A 19366-nucleotide genomic window follows, 5' to 3' on the forward strand; every position below is an offset into this window, starting at 1 on the left:
TGCTGACGAGCCAGAGAACACACTGAGAAAAAGCAGGTAACCAGTGTGAAGTGAGGAAAGGAGGAAGAGGGATGATTTATTCAAAAGTCAGATTTTGCCTGGTATTCCATTGCACTGAGAGGATTGTGAACAGGGGCAAGTCCCACTTACTCTGTGTCACTCAGAACTCATACCAACAAATAGGACATATCTGACTCACTTGATGCAGGAAGAATTTTCTAGTAGCAGGGATATTTGTAAATGGTCTATAATGAGTGCCAAGACCGTACATGCGTGAGCAGTCGCCACAGGTTTTTGATGGGATCCAGGCAATCAGTCTTGGTCTTTCTAAGGGTCCTTCAAACTCCGTTTCTATGACTTGGACAATAATTAGGTTTGCTGTGATAACAGTATTTTTAAAAAGTCATCATTGTTTCTCGGACTTGTATGCCATACGTTTTTGATCTTAAAGGTCAGCATACTCTCGTAGAGAACAAATTCTGTGCTGTCTTTTGAATTCTATCACAAAAACCATTCCCTTGCCTTTGCTTAAAAAAATCCTATGACTTGTCTTTCCTCTGGTCTGAAATTCCACCCTTAATCATTAATAGAGGACTTAACATCTTCTTATGTTTTTGAGAATCTCTTACTCTGAGAGAAGAGTTTCCATGAGAAGTTAATTTTGTCTGACTTTTTAAAAAGAGGAATTAGTTTAGCACACATATAACAGGTTTTTTTTTTCTCCTTAAGTGCAAGCTCCAATCAGTTAATAGTGGCTGTCCTGTGGCATTGTGCTGTGAATGATTCTAAGGCTGAGTCTAGGTTCAGAGAGAAAGAGTGCAGTGATCAATTAGTAATGTCTGCAGTGGGTGACAGTCTGACAGCATTCACCCCAAGGATTTGCCATCCCTAGAGAAATCGGTCCATTTCTGATAGTTCCAGGAGGCTTAGAGTAAAATCTCAAGGGGACGGCTCTAAGGATGCAGGATAGGAAGATATGCTGAGAATTAGGACCATTTAGAGGACCCTGAAAATCATGATGAAAACCTGCCAAAGATGGCCTTCCCTTTACTGAGCCTGCCTTTCTATCACACAGGGCCATCTATATTCTTTACCATAAGCCAACGTGTCCCAAATCTAAATAATAACAGATTTGTTGTTGTTGTCTTTAGGCAAATATATCTTTGCCCAGGAAACCAGAAATGAGAATTTGTGGGGAGCAGAATCAAGCAATAGACTATCAGCCTTAAAGATGATCTGGTCCAAACCCTCCCTCTGTAAATGAGAAAGCTGAGGACAGGGACAATTAAAGTAGTAACCAGTGGTCTCCTGTTTCCAAAACTTTTGGACTTTATGTTTATCTTAAGCTTTTTGTTCAATTAGTAATCACCTGTTTCCTGCCCTAGACCCAAGAAGTGGATGACAGGTGAAGTGGAAAATAGCTGAGGAATGTTGGGACCTTAGCTTTCAATACTAGCTCTTGGGTGGTGTAGGTTTTGACATCAGACAGAGTTGAATTTTTACCTGTGAGTCTGTGAGCAAATCATATGACCCTGAGTCTTCATTTCTTATTCAACAAATAAGAATATTTCTATCTAACTATAGTCATATAAATTAGGTCATGTTCCATTGAGTTTGTTCCCCACTCTCTCCAGGGACTTGAAAATGTGCCCAGCACTGGAATGGGGCCCTTAACCATTGATTTGAATCTCGGATAGTCATGTTTACATGATCTTCTGCAATTTTAGAACTTTGTACATGTCAACAGGCATTTCTAGGAAGTGAGACGTTTACCAAAAAGTGTTTATCGATTACTGTATTACAAGACCAACATGATGCAATCTTGAAAAGACAAGTAGATTGACATGACTCAATCCAGTATTCGTTAATGAATGCCATCTATCAAAAATATTTCTTCATTTTCATGAATTTCTTTAATTTTTGGAGGGTCATAGTGGCCTGGAAAAAGTATTCACCAATAAAAGGTTAATTATTAATAGTAATTCATTGGAAAGAATATAAAAAGATTCTTTAATTCTCTCAAATGATAGAACACTTTCTATAAATGTTCATCTGAAATGATGAAGACTGTTAGATCCATCTCTCTTCTTGTTTTCTTCAGCTACATTAACTGTCAGACTCTTCAGAGAAGTTTGCTAGATGCAGGTAGGGAACCCTATTTATAACCTATACCTTCCATGTGCTAATAAATGAGGCATGTTGACTACTAACATGTATATGGAAAGGCATATGTTTCTCAGTGCTCATCACTGTCCAATAGTCATTGAAAATCGCTAGAAATTAACTTAGTGGATACAGAAAGAAAACTAATATACTGAGGCAACACACACACAAGAAGGTCTCATTTTTGCCTTACTTCCACTCTAGGTGAGAGAATGATACATTTCAACTTGTCTTTAAAATTGGACAAATGATTTTACAATGTGCTTATAGTAGCAAGAATAATACATTCAGTACCTATTATGTGCCAGGCACTGCACTCAATGCTTCACACATAATTTAAATTAAATTTTCATTTAATCCTAACAACCATCCAAAGTAGTAGAACTTATTTACATTTCATAGCCAGAGAGACAGAGACTCTCGAGTGCTTAAGTTAATTTTCCAAGACCATATTAAGTATCACAGCTAGCTATTGAACTCAGAAGAGCTGTCTCCAAAGCCTTTTCCTGTTAACATAGCAAATAATAATGGTTTCTTTATTCAATAGATAGCTCTAAGTTCTCTAGAAGCGATTGGTATAAGAGAGAAGCCACTTCTTTCAATAGAGAACATGCGTATGTGTATGTGATGAGTTGAGGTGACGAAGATGAAGATGATGAGTGAATCCAAGATGTATGAGATGTTGTCTTTCCCAAATTAAGCCTGACAAGGTGTTAATGCTTATACTTCTGTTCTTAATACTATACTTTAATTTTCTTAGTATTCTTCGGGTGTGCTAGTAACTCCTAATAACCAAAAAGCCAAGTTTAATTAATTCAGAAGTGTCAGTACAGGTATGTGCAACTTATTTGTAGGCCAATGATAGATTTCAACTATATCATGTATTTGAATAGAAATAAATTATTCACAGAACACAGTTTAAATACAAGGAAAGAAAATTCTTGTAATTTGTTCTGACTTACGATGTAAACAAAAACAGATCTGGAAATTTATGAGTGAATAAATATAGATTTGAATTATAAGAGGATTTCGGTTTGGAAAATTTCATCTTTTGCCAAAAAAAAAAAAAAAAAAAAACCAACTCTTTTTTTTTTCCAGCCATGCAGCACACTAATAACCAGGATTATCTAGAGAAGAACTTAAGAGATGTGTGAGTTTTATTATCAATATTCTTTGGTATGAAATTTAAAATCATGTTAATTTTGGGGGGCAGGGAGTAGGGCAATGATATAACAGGATTGGTGGAGGAAACGAGTTTGATTCTATCTTCAGCATTCACACCAGTGTTCTGTTACAGCACCAGTATTATGGTCACACAGTTTCTCCAGAAATTGACTTATGAAGAAGTACAAACGAGTGTTAAAGAGCTGCTAGACCTTGCAGAGAAGTGCAAGAGCCTCCAGCCACATGAATCACCTTCAGAATGTTGTCACCAACTGGTAGGTGAATTATGGTCTGCCCTTTTCTCTCTATTTTTTTAAAAACTAAATTGCAAATAAAAGATGTTGTTAGGAGGGGGCATGATAGGATAATTAAGCAAGGGATTTTAAGGCAACAATATGTACTTGAGACACCCTCAAGATATAATCTTTGTTGGTTTATAAACCTACAGTTTTTCAGTTCATACCTGGGAGATAAGACTGAGAACCAAACACTCAAAAGAATGAATTATACCCTGGAATGCTCATTTGTTAATTTAGGGTGGTTACTCTGCTGCTGTCACTAGAATATGCTTGTCTGAGAGCTTCAAATCATGATTCCTGGGAAACTGAAGTACTCATTTTGAAAAGTTTCTAAGAGAATAAGAAAAAGAAGAAAAAAGTGAATATTATTATAGACTCTTTTCCACTTAGTAGAAAATCTTGAAAATTACTATTATCTCTTAGAAAGTATGTCTCTCTTGTGATTAAAGAATTCTTGATAAACACTAACATATTCTTACAACCTGTACATTTTTGATCAATCATTCTCCTGTGAACAGTTTAAAATAGAAATGAATAGTTTTCTTCCTTATTTACATATTTTTTTCACTCCATCTTCTTGTACTAACACCTACTTTTTTTAATCTAGACTCTAAGTAGTCATAGAAAAATCATTGGTTTTATTAGAGATACACTTTAAATGAAGCACTTCTGTCAGTGGCCAGCCCCACTTATTTTATAGTGGTTTCTCCTTATTTTCACTTCAAAAGATGACCTTTTCCTGCCCTTATCCCCCAAATCTGGAAACATATGTCATTTGAAGTCTACAGCATCCTACACATTTACTGCCTTCCAAAGGTATTTGAAAACTAACTGAATCATTACATTTCCATTTGAATATTTGACACTGAATACACATGCCTCAGAGTTCAATTCTGAAAATAAGTTTCTATGGAAACCAAACTAAAAACAATGAAGAAGCAAGGAAAGCAAGCTATCATCTATTTCTTGGTAAATGATTCTTATTAAAAATACTTTGATTTCTTTGGGACCTGGATATTTTGGCTTATGTTTATTTTGATAGCTCTCAGCCATATGAAAATGAAGCACTTATATAGGTAGAGAGAGAAGGATAAATCCTATTTGGCCAATGTCCAGCATGTTGGAATTTAGACTTAACAACCTAAAAGGCTTTTGTTCAAAAGAGCTATGTCCAGGGCCTGTTGGATACAGAGTGTAAGATTATGCACTCAATTGCCTTTTCTTTGTAGTAATTCCTTAACTTTCCTGTGGTTAGGAATGTAGACCACACATGCTTCCCTTTAAGTTAGTATTTTCTCCTACAGATGACCACCTTCCTAGAGCATATTTGCAATAACCAAGGAATAGCTGACAAACATGTATTTTCTGACTGTTGCAATACAAATAACACGGCAAGACACAAGTGCTTCCTATTACACAAAAGGGATGATGCCGGTTACAGTGATATATTCCAAATTCCAAATTCTGAGCAGATCTGTGAGATGGACAAAGAGAATCAAGTGTCAGTGAAAGAGAGGTAAGCCACTTTTCCTTGCCTGGTCTTTGAAAAAGAGTATTTTTTAATTTTGAAGACAGATCTCTCTCTCTTTTTTTTTTAATGTAAATGTCTCTGAGCACACAATGCTTTATTACAAAGATTTAAAGTAAAAATTTGAGCTATAATATATTTTTTCTCTGACAATAGAATGACAATATGGTCTCGGTGAACCCTAGAGGATGTGAAACTGTCCGTGCCATGAAACATTAAAAATGCCTAGGATCTGTAAAGAACCCATCTCTCTAAGGGTTAAATTGGTCAGACCAGTAGCAAATGATGTTGAAAAACACAGTCAAGTAGGCAAAGCACAGTAAATAGAGTATTGGGAACACAGAGCAGGTAGTAGCTCAAGCAAGAGGCTGGTATTTGGGGGGTTCACCAAGGGATAGCAGGAGAAATACCTGATAGCCATGGAGATAGAGCCCATCATTGGGAACCTGGAAATAAGTAATAATTGTAGACTGGACAGAGATGAGTTTTTTGCTCAAGAACTCTGATTGTATAATTCCCACCTGGAGTGGAGAGCATTATAGCCAACGGGAAGACGAGCTCATATTTTGGTTTGCTAGTTAGCATAGAGGTCTGTTTTTTGAGAGTGGAGTGTGAACAAGTGACTGGGGCTTAGAGGCAGGAAACCAATACCAAGAGAGGTAGAAATGCCAAGAGAAGTGTAGGCTTCAGCTCTCAAGGAAGGCAGCTCTGGCTGTCTTACAAGACAGGCTCGGACACGGGGAATATGGGAAAGATCTGATTGCCGAATCTAGTGCAAGAGGCATGGTGGTGATTTGATTTCAGATTTTAGACATGAAACTCTTGACCAGAAATTAATGAGCAGACAGGATGACTTGATGCTGAATAACATAAGCACCTTTAATTTGCCCACACTGGGCCAGAATTGCCCCAGAGATTCCTGAGCCTTCCAAAAGGAATTAAACGGCCTCAGTCACTCAGGGAGAAAGGACTAAGGGACAGGGGATTGGGCAAGTTCCAACTTGTCTGACGTTAGGAGCAACCAAATGAGAAACTGAAATATGAGCTTGGCTACCTCTGTACTGTAGTGCTATTCACTCTAGGTGAGAATTATAAAATCAGATTTGGGTAGAACATTCAGAGATTAAAAATCTAACCAATACTCAGGCAATGAATCTAATCTCTTCTTGAATACTTACTATTTAGTCAGTAATAAAGAGTTGTTTTGTATGCTACTTTAACTTATGTGCATACAGCTATAAATATTCAGGAGAAAAGTAATTTTCTATCTACTTGCCGTATAATTATATGCCAACAATTTTATTTAATTCTCAACCAAGGAAACAATAACATATCAAAGCTGGAGGAAAAGTCAGATATTTGGGACCTATCAAAAGACAGCATAGCACACAGATACACAAAACCTTAATTACTGTACCTTTGAATTATCTAAGGAATTTTTAATAACAGTTTTGATTATTGTAAGATTTTATTATTTATATAACTGTAGTATCAAACTTCCAACCTTAGTGAGATGCTGTGTTACCTTACAACTGGGACATTCTATTTTTTAAGTGACTTTAATTATTAGAAAGCTTTTCCATATACTAAGTTAAACTTTGCCTTTGGAAATTAGTTTGGTTCAATACCAAATATCCTCTAAGGGAACTAAGTTACTGTAGCACAAAAATGAGCCCTTAGTTTAACAGCATACTCAACAGAGAGCAGAGGTATTGAATGGCTCCAGTAAAATTTCATATTGACCAAGAATTTTGCCCTATCTTGGGTGGCAGGTGTATCTTGATAATCAATTCTGCTTTTCTTTTTCTGCAAGTTGGGCTTTAGAAACTGCTGAAACAAATCTATTGGCTGAACTTTCAAGAGTAAGGTTTGAGACACCTTGATGAGAGTGGAGAAGGTTTTTTGGTTTGTTTCTGCAGAGCTTAGACCTACTTTTCTAAGTCTTGTCCAATCACTAATGAATAAGTTCAGTTCCAGAATTTGATCTAGTTTTCCCTGTCCTTGGATTGTGGATGATTTTCCCTTCATAGGTTTTTTAAAAAGCAAAAGTAATAATCCCAGGATAAGCTAAATTACACTATGTTGGCAAATTACCTCTAATTTTCAGAAACTTAATGTAACAAAAGTTTTATTTTTCACACATGCTCTCTGGCCAGTGTTGATTGGTAGGAAGTCCGCTTATCATAGTCACTGAGGGACTTGCTGACAGAGGCCCCATCTCAACACCTGCCTTCCTGATTACCGTGGCAAGGGGAGGGGATGGTAGTAAACCATGCATTGCCTCTGAAGTCTTTATTTGGAGTAATACTCATTGTTTCTACTCACATATTATTAACCACGGCAAGTCACATTATCATGCCTCACTTCAGAGGGGGTGGGAATGTGCAATCCTATCCTTTGCCTGGAAGGAGGGGAGGTGGAACTGTTTGATAAATTACTCTAATGGCCACCATTTTGATCACTCACCAACAAGAAAAGATTTCTTGCTCTTAACCTATGGGAAATGCTAGCACAGGATTGCTATACATATCAGCTGTTAGATAAAGTCTCTGCTGAGGCTTGGTTAGTGTTTCAGGCCTCCTGCAAAATCTCCCATCTTCGTTAGAGCAATGTCTGGCCATGTCTGTATCTGTCTCTAAGCCTCAGAGAGCTACGAGAAATACTCTTCTGATGAAGTTCCGCATGGATATGGTCCCTGACCCCAGAAACCCTAGCTGTCTTTTTTAGTGTGATTTAGTTTCCTAGCTTCTGTAGAACTAGGGGATCCTAGTCAAATATTTCAGGCACTTCTTTGGCCATTTGTCACAAGCTATAATTGCTTTTGCAATCATTATAGTGAAGGCAATAGTAGCAAACTTGTCATCAGACTAGACTTCAATGGCTGCTGCAATTGTAGCCCTAGTTGGCATCCCAAGAGGAATGGCAGTTACGGACGTTGCAGGAGTAAAGCTTTAGACACTATCCAAGGAGTGGGCGGCGGGAGGAACCTACCAGCGTGCCATGCCTGGTCTCTGTTCTTTGTCTGTCACTTTCCCCATTATCTCTTTAACGCTGAGATGATGCTCTTTATCTATCACTTCCCTCATTGTCCCTTTAATGTTGAGAACCAGGGCCATTTTTTTCTGGTGACTTAGGCTTACTTTGTAGACATTACATCTTAAAACTTCACTAGGGGCAACATGGTAATAATCAGGATGGACTCGGCTATGCTGTGGTAACAAGTAAATCCAGAATATTCAGTGACTTAATTCAATAAATATTTATTTCTTGCTCATGGTAGTCTAAATTGGATGGTTCTCTTAGGTGACCCTCGAGGAGGCTGGTTCCTGGCTAAAAACCTATGCGTGGTTTTATGTTTTTGTTTTTTCAGGCAGTCCTGACAGTAGGCATTTATAAATGACAGGTCTCAAAAGGGAGAGCTGCCCTCCTCACACCAGAATTGGTGCACAGCCAATGCATCGCCGTCTCTGAAGAAGTTGCAGTCAAAGACTGGCTGGTGTGTGCCTATGAATAGCTGCATTGGGAGTCAAGGTGCCTGCATTTGGAGGCCTTTTAATAGGGGGCCTTTGACAGAGGCCTTCTTCGGGGCCTCTGCTGAGACTTCCTTATGGGGGGATGGAGAAAGACTTAAAGAGAGTTTTCAGCCCTTTGACTCAGTACTCAGATCTTTCTCCTCTCCTTCTCCCTTGCCCCAGCGTCCACAAAGCTGCAGGAGCCTTTTGTCTGAGACTCCCCCAGGACTGAGCCACCCCATGTCTGTGGCGATCTGCCTGATTCTTGCTTGGTGCAGGTCCACAGCGGGGGAAGTGAAGTTGGGGCGAGTAGTCAGCGCTTTCCCCAGCTTAGCGTTTTGCTTACACTATCCCAGTATGTAGTTAAATCCTTGACTCTTACTTTCATTTTGGCTTTTTGTCTTCATTGGCTACTCTGGCCCTCGGCAGCTCAGCCTTCTCCAGCTCAGCTCAGCTCAGCTCCTGACAACTCTCCTCCAAGGGGTAACTCAGGAATGAAAGATGCTTCCATGTTGGAGCTATACCATCTGGAGCATGTGTTTCCAAGGTTACTGTGAAAAAGAAAGAGGGAGAGTAGGGAACCGTGCAAAGTAATTAATAGCCAAGTCTAGAAGTGGTGTATGGTATGTTTATTCATATTTCATTGATTAGAACTCAGCTAGATGTTCCCACCTAACTGCAAGGGAGGCTGGGAGAGTAGTCTTCCTGTGTGCATAAGAACGGGTCTGTGTGAGCATTGAGCCAGTTTTTGTCTGCAATGTCAGCTTTTACTGGGTATTTGTGTATGTGGCGGGGGAGGGGGTGAGTAAGTGATTTGCACAAGTTTCGTGGAATAGTGTGAGGAGAGATGATTATAAGTGAAAGGCAGACCTGATGCCCAGGCTCTACAGTGAGTGTGAAGAATGAATTAGAGAAGGAAATAAAGACTGGGATTCAGCAGCAAACCAAAGCACTGAGTGACACATCTTGGAGGACAATGGCATTATCCTTCCTAGTCTAGAAAGAACTTATGGGTGATCTAGAGATTCCTCTTCACCCACCAATAGCTTCAAATTTAATTCCCCTTCACCAGGTGTGCAATCATCTATTTATAATCAGTTGAGACTAAGGAACTTTTGACCTTCTACTACTTCTATAAAAATGAAGAGTTTTAATTAGTTAATTACTTCATTAATTACTGATTTTTTCCCTCTACTGGCCCAGAAGGTACAGTTGGTCACTTCATGGGCACTTGGAGAATGTCTGACCAACCTCACAGTGACCTATCAAGAGTGAACATTTGATGTATTTAAGTACAGTGCCATCTCATCTCTGTCACCAGGAAATTCTACAAGTTTCAGGTCAACAAATCTAAATGGACACCAAGTTTTTAGGACGCAGTGTCAGCACATGTTCTTGAATTCCAAATTATATAACTTTGTATTTGTCAAATTACAGGTACATGTATGAAACGTCTAGAAAGCACCCATTCTTGTACGGCCCCACTATTCTGACCATGTCAGCTTGCTATGAAACAGCTGTTCAGTCATGTTGCCAAGAAGGAAATAAGACCGAATGCTTCCAGAGAAAGGTAAAATACTCTTAAGTTAACTGTTTTTTAGGGCCTTGTTGTGCTAAATGTGGCCTGTGGACCACAGGCAGGTGCATTACCTGGAAGCCTGTTAGAAATGCAAGACCTGAAGCTCTTCTCTAGCCCTACTAAATAAGACTTCATTCTAACAAGGTACTCAGGCAGTTCTTATAGTCCTTAAAATGAGAGAAGCATATCTAGTGTAGCTATCACTTCTTAATAAAGATTTAATACCCCAGTTATTATTGCTGAATAACAGAACACCCCAAAGTTTAGTCTCAAAACAATAACAATCATTTATTATCTCTCGTGGTTTCTATGGGTCAGGGATTCAGGAAGAGGCTTATCTGGGGCATTCTGGCTCCTGATTTTTCATGTGCCACACAATGGATGGATCTGGGACTCTGAGGGGCTGAAGCACTTGGGGGTTGGTTCAACGTCTCTTTCTTCTCATGTCATCTCAGTGCTTCTGCATGTGGTTTCTCTGGCTTGGCTAGTTTGGGCTCCCTTCCAGCACGGCAGCCTCAGGGAATAAGACTGCGGATACGTGGCCAAAGTCTCAAGAATGAACATTCTAGTGGATAAAGCAGAAGTTGTATGGCCTGTTCTGACCAGGCCTCAAAAGTTACTTCTGCTATATGCTATTATTGGTTGAAACACTGTAAACCTCACCAGTTTGAAGGAGAAAGTAAATAAACTGTAAGAAAAGCTCATTGTAAGAAGAGATGAGATAGAAGATATTTTTGTAGCCATCTTTGGAAAATACAGTTCGCTACACTTAATTTTAACCAGGTGGCCTTTTCTCCTTTATTGAATAGATGTAAATCAGTGATTAGTTCCAAGATAAAAGTACTTTTTATGCATGCTCATTAAAGTTTATAAATATCAACATAAAATAACCATCTTTAGAGGGGGCACCAGATGGATTTTCCCAAAGGTCATACTGAAATGAATAGTAGTTTGATAATCATTTTGAAAAAATCCCTCAAGGTTAAGTGCAGTGCCACTTTTTTCTTGCTGTTTTCTTTGATCTTCTCAGTGAGAATTTCTCTCATATTCCTCTCAACCCCTATTTCTCTATTTCCCTAAACCTATTTCTCCTATTGAGCTTCTCCTCATCATCTGCTTTGTGTAAGAAATTCAATAATGTATTGAAAGAGTCTCTAATGTATGCCAAGTACTCAGTGATCATCGCTATTATCATTAAAGCTATATATATATATTTCTTACCTTCCTTCCATTCTTTCCCTGGTGAACTCCAATTCCTCCAGAAGCCAATTCTGAATTCCTAAGCAGGACAGTCTCTTTTTCCCCCTTTTCATTTCATATTATTAAAAACAACAAAAAACAAGTGATTGTGCAGACATGTCTCGTTACCTGACATTTCTGAAGAATGAGCTTTTTCATGGGGGTTGGTTTTTGTTTATTTGTTTGTTTTAAGGTAATCGGTTACAAAGTTTTCTTAATCTTAATCCTTTTCAGAGGAAATTAATGCCCCTATAATTTAAGCATAAGCAGGTGCTTTTAAGTTAGCCAAGAGGTCTTTCCTTGTCTCCCCCACTTTGTGATGTTTGCAGTCTTGCTGCTTCCAGGATGTTTGCTACTACAAGTTCTTCCTCCGAGTAAGTTGCGTAGCCAAGTGTGTATAAAGTGTGCCTGATCAGAGAATGCCGTTTATGAGTTAAGTCTTCACAGTCTTTCTTATGAAGAAGTGGATAAGCTTGTTTGTATTTGATTTCAAGAGTCTAATACAACAAAATAAGGATAAAAATGATATTTATAATTACAAAATATAAATGACTATTGTGCCAGTTCTGTGCTTTGAAAATTGCCTCTATATAAATTTTCTAACTTGTTCTTAAAAATAGGTGAGGTGCTGAAACCTGAAGTAAAAATAATATATGGTCAATATCATGTTTTAAGTGAAAATATAAATATAAATTTAAAATAAAATTTTAAAATATTACTTATATTCCCACCACACAGAGATACTGATTTTGGTATATTTCCTTTTATTCATTTTTTTCATTCACAGATTTTTTTTTACTCTTATTTTTTATTGAAGTGTAGTCGATTTACAATGTTAGTTTCAGGTGTACAGCAAGGTGATTTAGTTATACATATACATACACACATATATTTATCTCCAGTTTCTTTTCCATTACTGCTTATTACAAGAAATTGAATATAGTCCCCTACATTCACAGATTTTATTTTATACATTGTTGTGATCACACTTAATATATAGTTTTGATTAGAGACTTAAATATACATACTTTTCATTAGAAGTATACATCTTTTCAAAATAATGTGCCATTATTCACTTAACCATCACCCTTCTTTTGTGATACTTTGTCTCCGAAATTTTGCTACCATAACAGAACATGCATGTTCTTCTTTTTGCATAATTATGTTTTTATTTGTTTAGAAACACTTATTTGCAATAGAGTTTCAAAAGTCAAAATCCTGGGTTAAAGAATATGAATATTTTGGGGGGGCACTCCAATTAATATGTATTATAAAACGAGCATGTATTTTAGATAAGCATTTGGAGACATGTTCAGGATGACAGAGCTAGTAACTTGAATAAAACCAGAATACAAATGTAAGACATTATTGGAATTTATTTTAGTGGCTCTTTGGACTTTTGTTTGCTCATTTTCTCATTTATATGCCAAATATCTAAGTTTTGGGACAAGTGATCTCTGGGTGAGATGTTATTTTATTAAAAAAAAAAAACAACTCCACCAAGTTATGCTTTTGCATTTGGCTTTGTAGATAAGACAATAAAAAATTTCTAATTTTGAGGAGATACACAATTTTTATTTTTATCTCTTCCTTACTAGTGATGAGATGAACTTTTTCTGTTATTACCATATTTCTTTGATGATGAGTCATTTTTCTAATTACAGCTAGAACCCATCAGAAAGTACATTAGAGAAATATCTTTGAGGCATCACCACTTATGTGAAATTGGGATTAAATTCAACCACAAGGTAGCAAAAGCAGTGTAAGTTACCTGTTCAGATTTGTGCACTTTGTTGCTTTGGATCACCCTCTTTGATTAAACTCCTTTGAAAAATCTTTTATCTTTCGTTTACTAATGCCTCTCAGTATAAACCTGGTTCCTTTCTCTACATGTCTGCTACTTGCCTATTTGATAGGGCACACAGGGCTGTGCGTGAAATTGCACAATCCTCATCTCCACCCATGTCTCCTGCCTCAATTTCTCCATCATCTCAAGTCCTTTAGTTTCTTCTTCAGTGCACAAGAAGTTCTGTATATTCAGATGCAAGCACTTAATTGTTCTGCACTGTAAAGGCTGGAGGACAAAAGGCATATTTCTCTTGGAAGATAGGAAAGATTTTGGCTCTAATGTCACCTAGAACAGAAAAAGCAAGTGGTGTTTTTTGGGGAGTAGGGATGGAGGAGTGCGAGTTAGGAGGAGAATAAGAATCTGATAATACTCAGGCCCTTCTTTCTTGGCTCAGATTGTGTTTCTTTCCAAGTTTATCCCGGAAGACATGCATCTTCCTTATTTCCCCTTCTTCCCCAATTTAGGACACATTGGGCTGCCTGGAAGCTCAGTTCTCCTTACGAGGCAGGCCCATTTTTCATACTTCTAGAAAAATTTCAGGGATGTTGTTCAGTTGTCAACAGAAAGGGGCAAGGAAGAACCAAACCTCCTATAATTATTGTCTTTATGATAAAGAATTTTATTTGAAAAGTCAGGTCAGATAAATTCCCAAATTACCTATCTAAGCAACTCAGATTTTTTAAGCAATAGTTTAAGTGATGAAAATGACTATATTTACACAATTCTGAACTGAATTTTCATTTGGTGACTTAGATCTCTGGCTCTGGGTTCTATCACTGAGGAAATAGAAAACAATTACAACATATTACTTTCTTCATCCCTCATTTGTAAATATGTTTCTATTTTGGTTACTTGGTGAACTAGGATTAATTTTAGAAAGGATTGAATTCAAAATACTGTTTAAAATGTACTTCTTTTTTTTTTTTTCAGGGAACTGGTTCTGTTGACTAAAAAACAACCGAAAGCTAACTTTTCTGAAATTGCCAAACTGGCCACGGTTATTAAAAATCTGCATCAGACCTGTTGTGAAGGAAATGCAGCAGCATGTGTGTTTGGCAGGGTAAGAGCCTCTTTTTCTTAAAACTCACTTCAGTCCTTAAAATACCTGTAATTCTTAAGTAGAAGTGTCAGTAATATATAATGAATCTAAAAAAGCAGTTGTCATTTCTCAATGTTATCAGTAGAATGGTGTCTCCTGTCCTCTCTTCTCAGCTCATGTGATAATTATTTTCTTCCTTTTCCTTCCTCCCTCCCTTCCTTCTTCCCTTCTTCCTTCCTTCCTCATTCTGTCTTACTTTACTTTATTCTTTTATTCTTAAGATTTTAGAGTTGATCTATAATTTCTTTCCAAAGTGGGATTATATTTCATTCATCTTTAAATCTTGAGCAAATCCTGGAATTGCAAACTATACCCTCAGGCCACATCAGCCTGGAGGAAAGAAGAAACAAGCAAAACAAAGATGTGGCATCAAGGGATGAGAGCCGTGGGGCATGGACAGCTTAGAACTCACTGGCCCTACATCCAAAGTCTCAGAGATGGTGGGAGAAGTTTTCAGTCTGAATAGAATGCCTATATTCTTACAGTTTCTTTCATCAATTTTCTTTCTCTCTTCTATGACTCTTAAAATTAGTATTCTCAGTAAATCTGTTCTTGCCTTTTCCTTTTGTAACCATCCAGCAAGGAGTCACTCTCCCCTAAGTCACTGCTGGGCCATAAGGACGCTTCCTTCCAGCCTCACAGCTAGGTGGAACCTAGTCAGAAGTGATTTATGCCATTTCTAGGCCTGGCCCACCCCGATGTTCACAGCAGCACTATTTACAATAACCAAGACATGGAAACAACCTAAATGTCCATTGACAGATGACTGGATAAAGAAGTTGTGGTATATTTACACAATGGAATACTACTCAGCCATAAAAATAATAAAATAATGCCATTACAGCAACATGCATGGACCTGGAAATCATCATACTAAGTTAAGTAAGCCAGAAAGAGAAAGAAAAATGCCATATGGTATCACTTACATGTGGAATCTTAAAAAAAAAAGAGAGAGAGAGAGAAATAAACTTATTTGCAGAACAGAAAGAGACTCAGACACAGAAAACAAACTTATGCTTACCAGAGGGGAAGGGGGTGAGAAAAGATAAATTGGGAGTTTGAGATTTGCAGATGCTAACTACTATATATAAAGTAGATAAACAACAAATTTATACTGTATAGCACAGAGAACTATATTCAATATCTTGCAGTAACTATAATGAAGATGAATATGAAAATGAATATATATATGTATACGTATGACAGAACTATTCTGCTCTACACCAGAAATTGACACAACATTGTAAGCTGACTATATTTTAATTAAAAAAAAGAATCGCCTTGCCAAATTGCCTCCAAACTGAGAGCAATGTTAGAACCCACAGGCTGGAGATGGCAGAGCCTCCGTCTGCCTGGTTCCCAGAACTACTGCCTAGAGGCAGTTCACTTCCCCTTCTCAACAGGGACTTACTGAGAAAGAAACAAATTTGATTCTTTCAAGCCACTGAGAGCAGGTTCCTCACGTAACTAACATACACGTTCTCCCTTGTCGGTCTCAACCTGACCTCATAACGTGGATTCAATTAATCACTCTCAGATTCGGATCTTCAGTACATTCTTCTTCGTTCCTGATCCCTTAATCTACGCTCCCAGCTGCTTAGAGGAAATCTCCATGCAGACGCCTTAAGTCATTTTAGCCCTATATTCCAACAGTGAACTTTTTGGCTTCCCTTTTAAACCATTCTCCTCAAACCTGTTCTTTTCTCCTGAATATCAATTTCAGTAAATTTTGCTGCCATCAACCCAGTGTCCCATATCATTCTAGATTCTTCATCTTCACCCCACTCCCTGCCTCCAATTGAATTATTGTTTATTAAAATCTTGTCACTTCTACCTCTTAGGAGCTCTGAAGTCTACCCAATCACTTTTTCCTTCCCGAGTATAATGTGTTCATTTCTCTAGCAATTTCTTTTATAGTGCATTATTAATGTCTAATTATTTAACTCTCCAACTAGATTGTGATTTCCTTAAGTATGGAGACTGGCTTGTTCACACACTCACATACTTATTTGTGTGTATGTGTGTATAAGTAAAAATGTAAGTGTAATGGTAATATAATAGTAATGTATATAGAAAATGACAGAGATGGAATGTTTTCTAAACTGGGATCCTAAAACAATAACAGTACCAAGTAATAAAACTCTTCATTTGTATTTTATTGGGTTAAACATGGAAACAATAATGCAATCTTCCTTTAAGTACTTTAAGAGGTGTTAAAAGAGCTTGTGACACTTGAGTATGGTCACATAGAGAGGTTTCTTATTAAAATGAGTCACTAGAATGAGCCTTATTAAAATGAGACCATTTTGGTATCTCAGTTTGCCAAGGAAAAAAGCAATATAAGATGCCAAGTTTTTCTCTGGTTTCCTACTAATAACAATAAAGATAAATACGTTCAGAATGAAGTCATCAAAAATAACTGCTCCCTTTTATGTTTTATAGAGCCAGCTCATGAACTATATCTGCTCACAACAGGCCATCCTATCCAGCAAGTTCACTCCATGCTGTGAACTGCCAGAGCCATTCCGAGGGGAATGCGTTATCACCTCGGAAAACGATGACAAACCTGATCTCTCATCCCTGCCACTCAGCAGGTTTACAGAAGACCAGTTTGTGTGCAAACAATTCACAGACAAGCAAGATGACTTCCTACAAGAGTAATATGATTTTCTATAAAAATCTTAATAATAGGATATTGTATATGTGGATTCTTTGGTAGAGACTGAAAACTCGAATGATGACACAGGCTAGCCAGTGATGTGAGTGAACAGTTAAATGGCCAAGAGGAGATGTGGATTCAAGGTGGCAGCTACTATTTGGTTCTAGCTACTTGTTGCTATATGGGAAGACAGGCTTTGGGTGGTAGAGTCAAGTGCATTTTGAGGGAAGCTGGAAGTCTCTTGATTTTTACATATTGATAAATATTGATAACTAATATAGGAAATTAAAAAAACGTGTCAAGTGTGTGCCAGCTTTGCTCTAAGGGACTTAGAGTCATCTCTAAGTAAGAGCTGGCCAGCTCTTCTATTCTAATTAATTTAATACCTAACATCAAAGCCATGGTACCATGGTGTGGCATTTCAAGATTAAAGAGTTGGAGCACTCATATCTCTGGTGACCATTCAGAAGTGCAAATTAATTTGGACATAAGGCAAACTGATTTCCATATACAATATTAAGACAGTATTGCTGTGTGACTTAAAGATTTCCAAAGTCGCTTTGTGAAGTATTATTGGGAACAACTAAATTCCAACAAAGCATAAGATTGAGTTTTCTTCAAAGTTTTCTACAGAGTAACATTAGCTGTATTTCTGAAATTCCATTTGACACTGGCTTATAAATGTCACTACCTGAACTCATTTATCCCTAAACTTGCATCCAGTACTGAAAAAGTTGATAGGCATGACTTCCTAGTGGAAATCACATTAGACCATGAGTGAAAGGCCTGAGTTCCAGGCTAGCTTGGCCATGCATCAGCTTTGAAATGCAATTCAAGCCATTTAATTTCCCCAGGCTTTTGGGTTCCAACTGTAAATTGAAGCAGTTGGATAAGATCACTTCCAAGGTCCCTCCTGTGATTCTATGATTCCTTTGAAAATATTCTAGTATCTAAGTTTCTCTTTCTTGTAACACTGAGGAATGTGGAGATTATGGACAATTTATACTTGAAAGCTTATGTGAAAAAATAGGGGTAGATGGTAATTTAGAACCTAGTCAGCACTTTCTTACAAAAATTTGTAATATTTATAAAATCTAGTCTCAAAGATCATTGAGAAAAATATTCTCACCCAACCACTTGAAATGAGTTTCTAGTAAAAGTAAGCAGAGACCCTGAGTCAGGAACTAAATCTTACCAGGATGTTTTAGGTTCAACTTTGGGTTTGCTACTCACTACTGTGTAAGTTTGGAAAAGTCTTATAATTTTATTGATTTGGTTTCCTTATCTCAAAATATAGCCAATAAAACCTCCCTGACACTGTCCCAAGATATTCAAATCCCTTAAAGTCAGTTAAAGTACTGAATAAATGTCATAGTCATAATTGGCTTTTGAAAACGAAAAGCTATGGCTTCTGAGTTTTACTGCTTATTTTCTAATGTGCTTCATGTGGACACAGGTTTCTTTATGAATATTCAAGAAGACATCCAGAGTTGGCAGTTCCAGTGATTTTAAGGGTGGATACAGTATATCAAAACTTACTGGGAAAATGCTGTAAATTAGAAAATCCGCTGGAATGCTATAGCCATGGGGTAAATTCCTTTTTTATTTTTTAACCTGTTACTCATAAGAGGTTACAAACCTAGGGAACAGTCCAGTGTTAGTGCATTATTAGTAGTGCCATGCTTTTGTAAGATAATTATGCGTGCGTGTTCTTTCTAACTGTAAGCATTACACAAGAGCTATGATTTCCATCTAAACAAAAGGCCACATCATCACATAGTAATAACGCTCTGTGCAAGCCACTGCCTCGTAGATTCTGTGTTTTATGAAAACTTCTCTGTGCAATCTCCTTTTTAAAGTTTGCTTGGCACAGTAGCAAGAAAGCACAGCCAGTTAGGGTAGGGGAAGGTTGACTGTTTTCACTGAGCAGGCCTGGAAACTGTCCCTACCTCAGGCCAGAAATCATACTGTTCACAGGCAGGAGCTCCTGTTGTGCAGCTGAAACAGAAGCAGCAAGTGGCCTCACAGATTTCCGACCAGATGATCTGTTATCCGCGGGTTCGCAGGAGCCAGGTGGCTCTGGCTTTTGTTATTCCAATCAATGGCTTTTGTATTTGTAGAGATGTAGGGATGGAGGGCAAAGGCATTTCTTTTTCCTGTCCGGGCTCAAGCAGATCCACCTAGCATCTTTTTGTTCCCGGAGAGAAGGGTAAATGAATGTGATTTAGTCTGTAGATTAGCACTCTTTCATAGCATCACCTGTAGACCTCCACAG

The 19366-nt window shown here is 37.7% G+C and overlaps 1 long non-coding RNA gene across 3 annotated transcripts in view; it reads left to right on the forward strand.

Annotated features, from left to right (window-relative positions):
• The first annotated feature begins 1996 nt into the window (after positions 1-1996).
• Positions 1997-19366, forward strand: part of LOC105080385 (alpha-fetoprotein) — a 37805-nt gene continuing 20435 nt past the window's right edge. For 2 of the 3 annotated variants that reach the window (XR_836353.3, XR_006719891.2), the window contains exons 1-9: positions 1997-2145; positions 3262-3313; positions 3461-3602; positions 4931-5142; positions 10104-10236; positions 13149-13246; positions 14264-14393; positions 16875-17089; positions 18548-18680. This is a non-coding gene — a long non-coding RNA (alpha-fetoprotein). Of the gene's footprint in view, positions 2146-2710; positions 2874-3261; positions 3314-3460; positions 3603-4930; positions 5143-10103; positions 10237-13148; positions 13247-14263; positions 14394-16874; positions 17090-18547; positions 18681-19366 lie in introns of all 3 variants that reach the window. The other variant, XR_006719890.2, reaches the window with a different exon arrangement.

Source organism: Camelus bactrianus, chromosome 2 (assembly GCF_048773025.1).
Source record: "Camelus bactrianus isolate YW-2024 breed Bactrian camel chromosome 2, ASM4877302v1, whole genome shotgun sequence".
Taxonomy (NCBI): Eukaryota; Metazoa; Chordata; class Mammalia; order Artiodactyla; family Camelidae; genus Camelus; species Camelus bactrianus.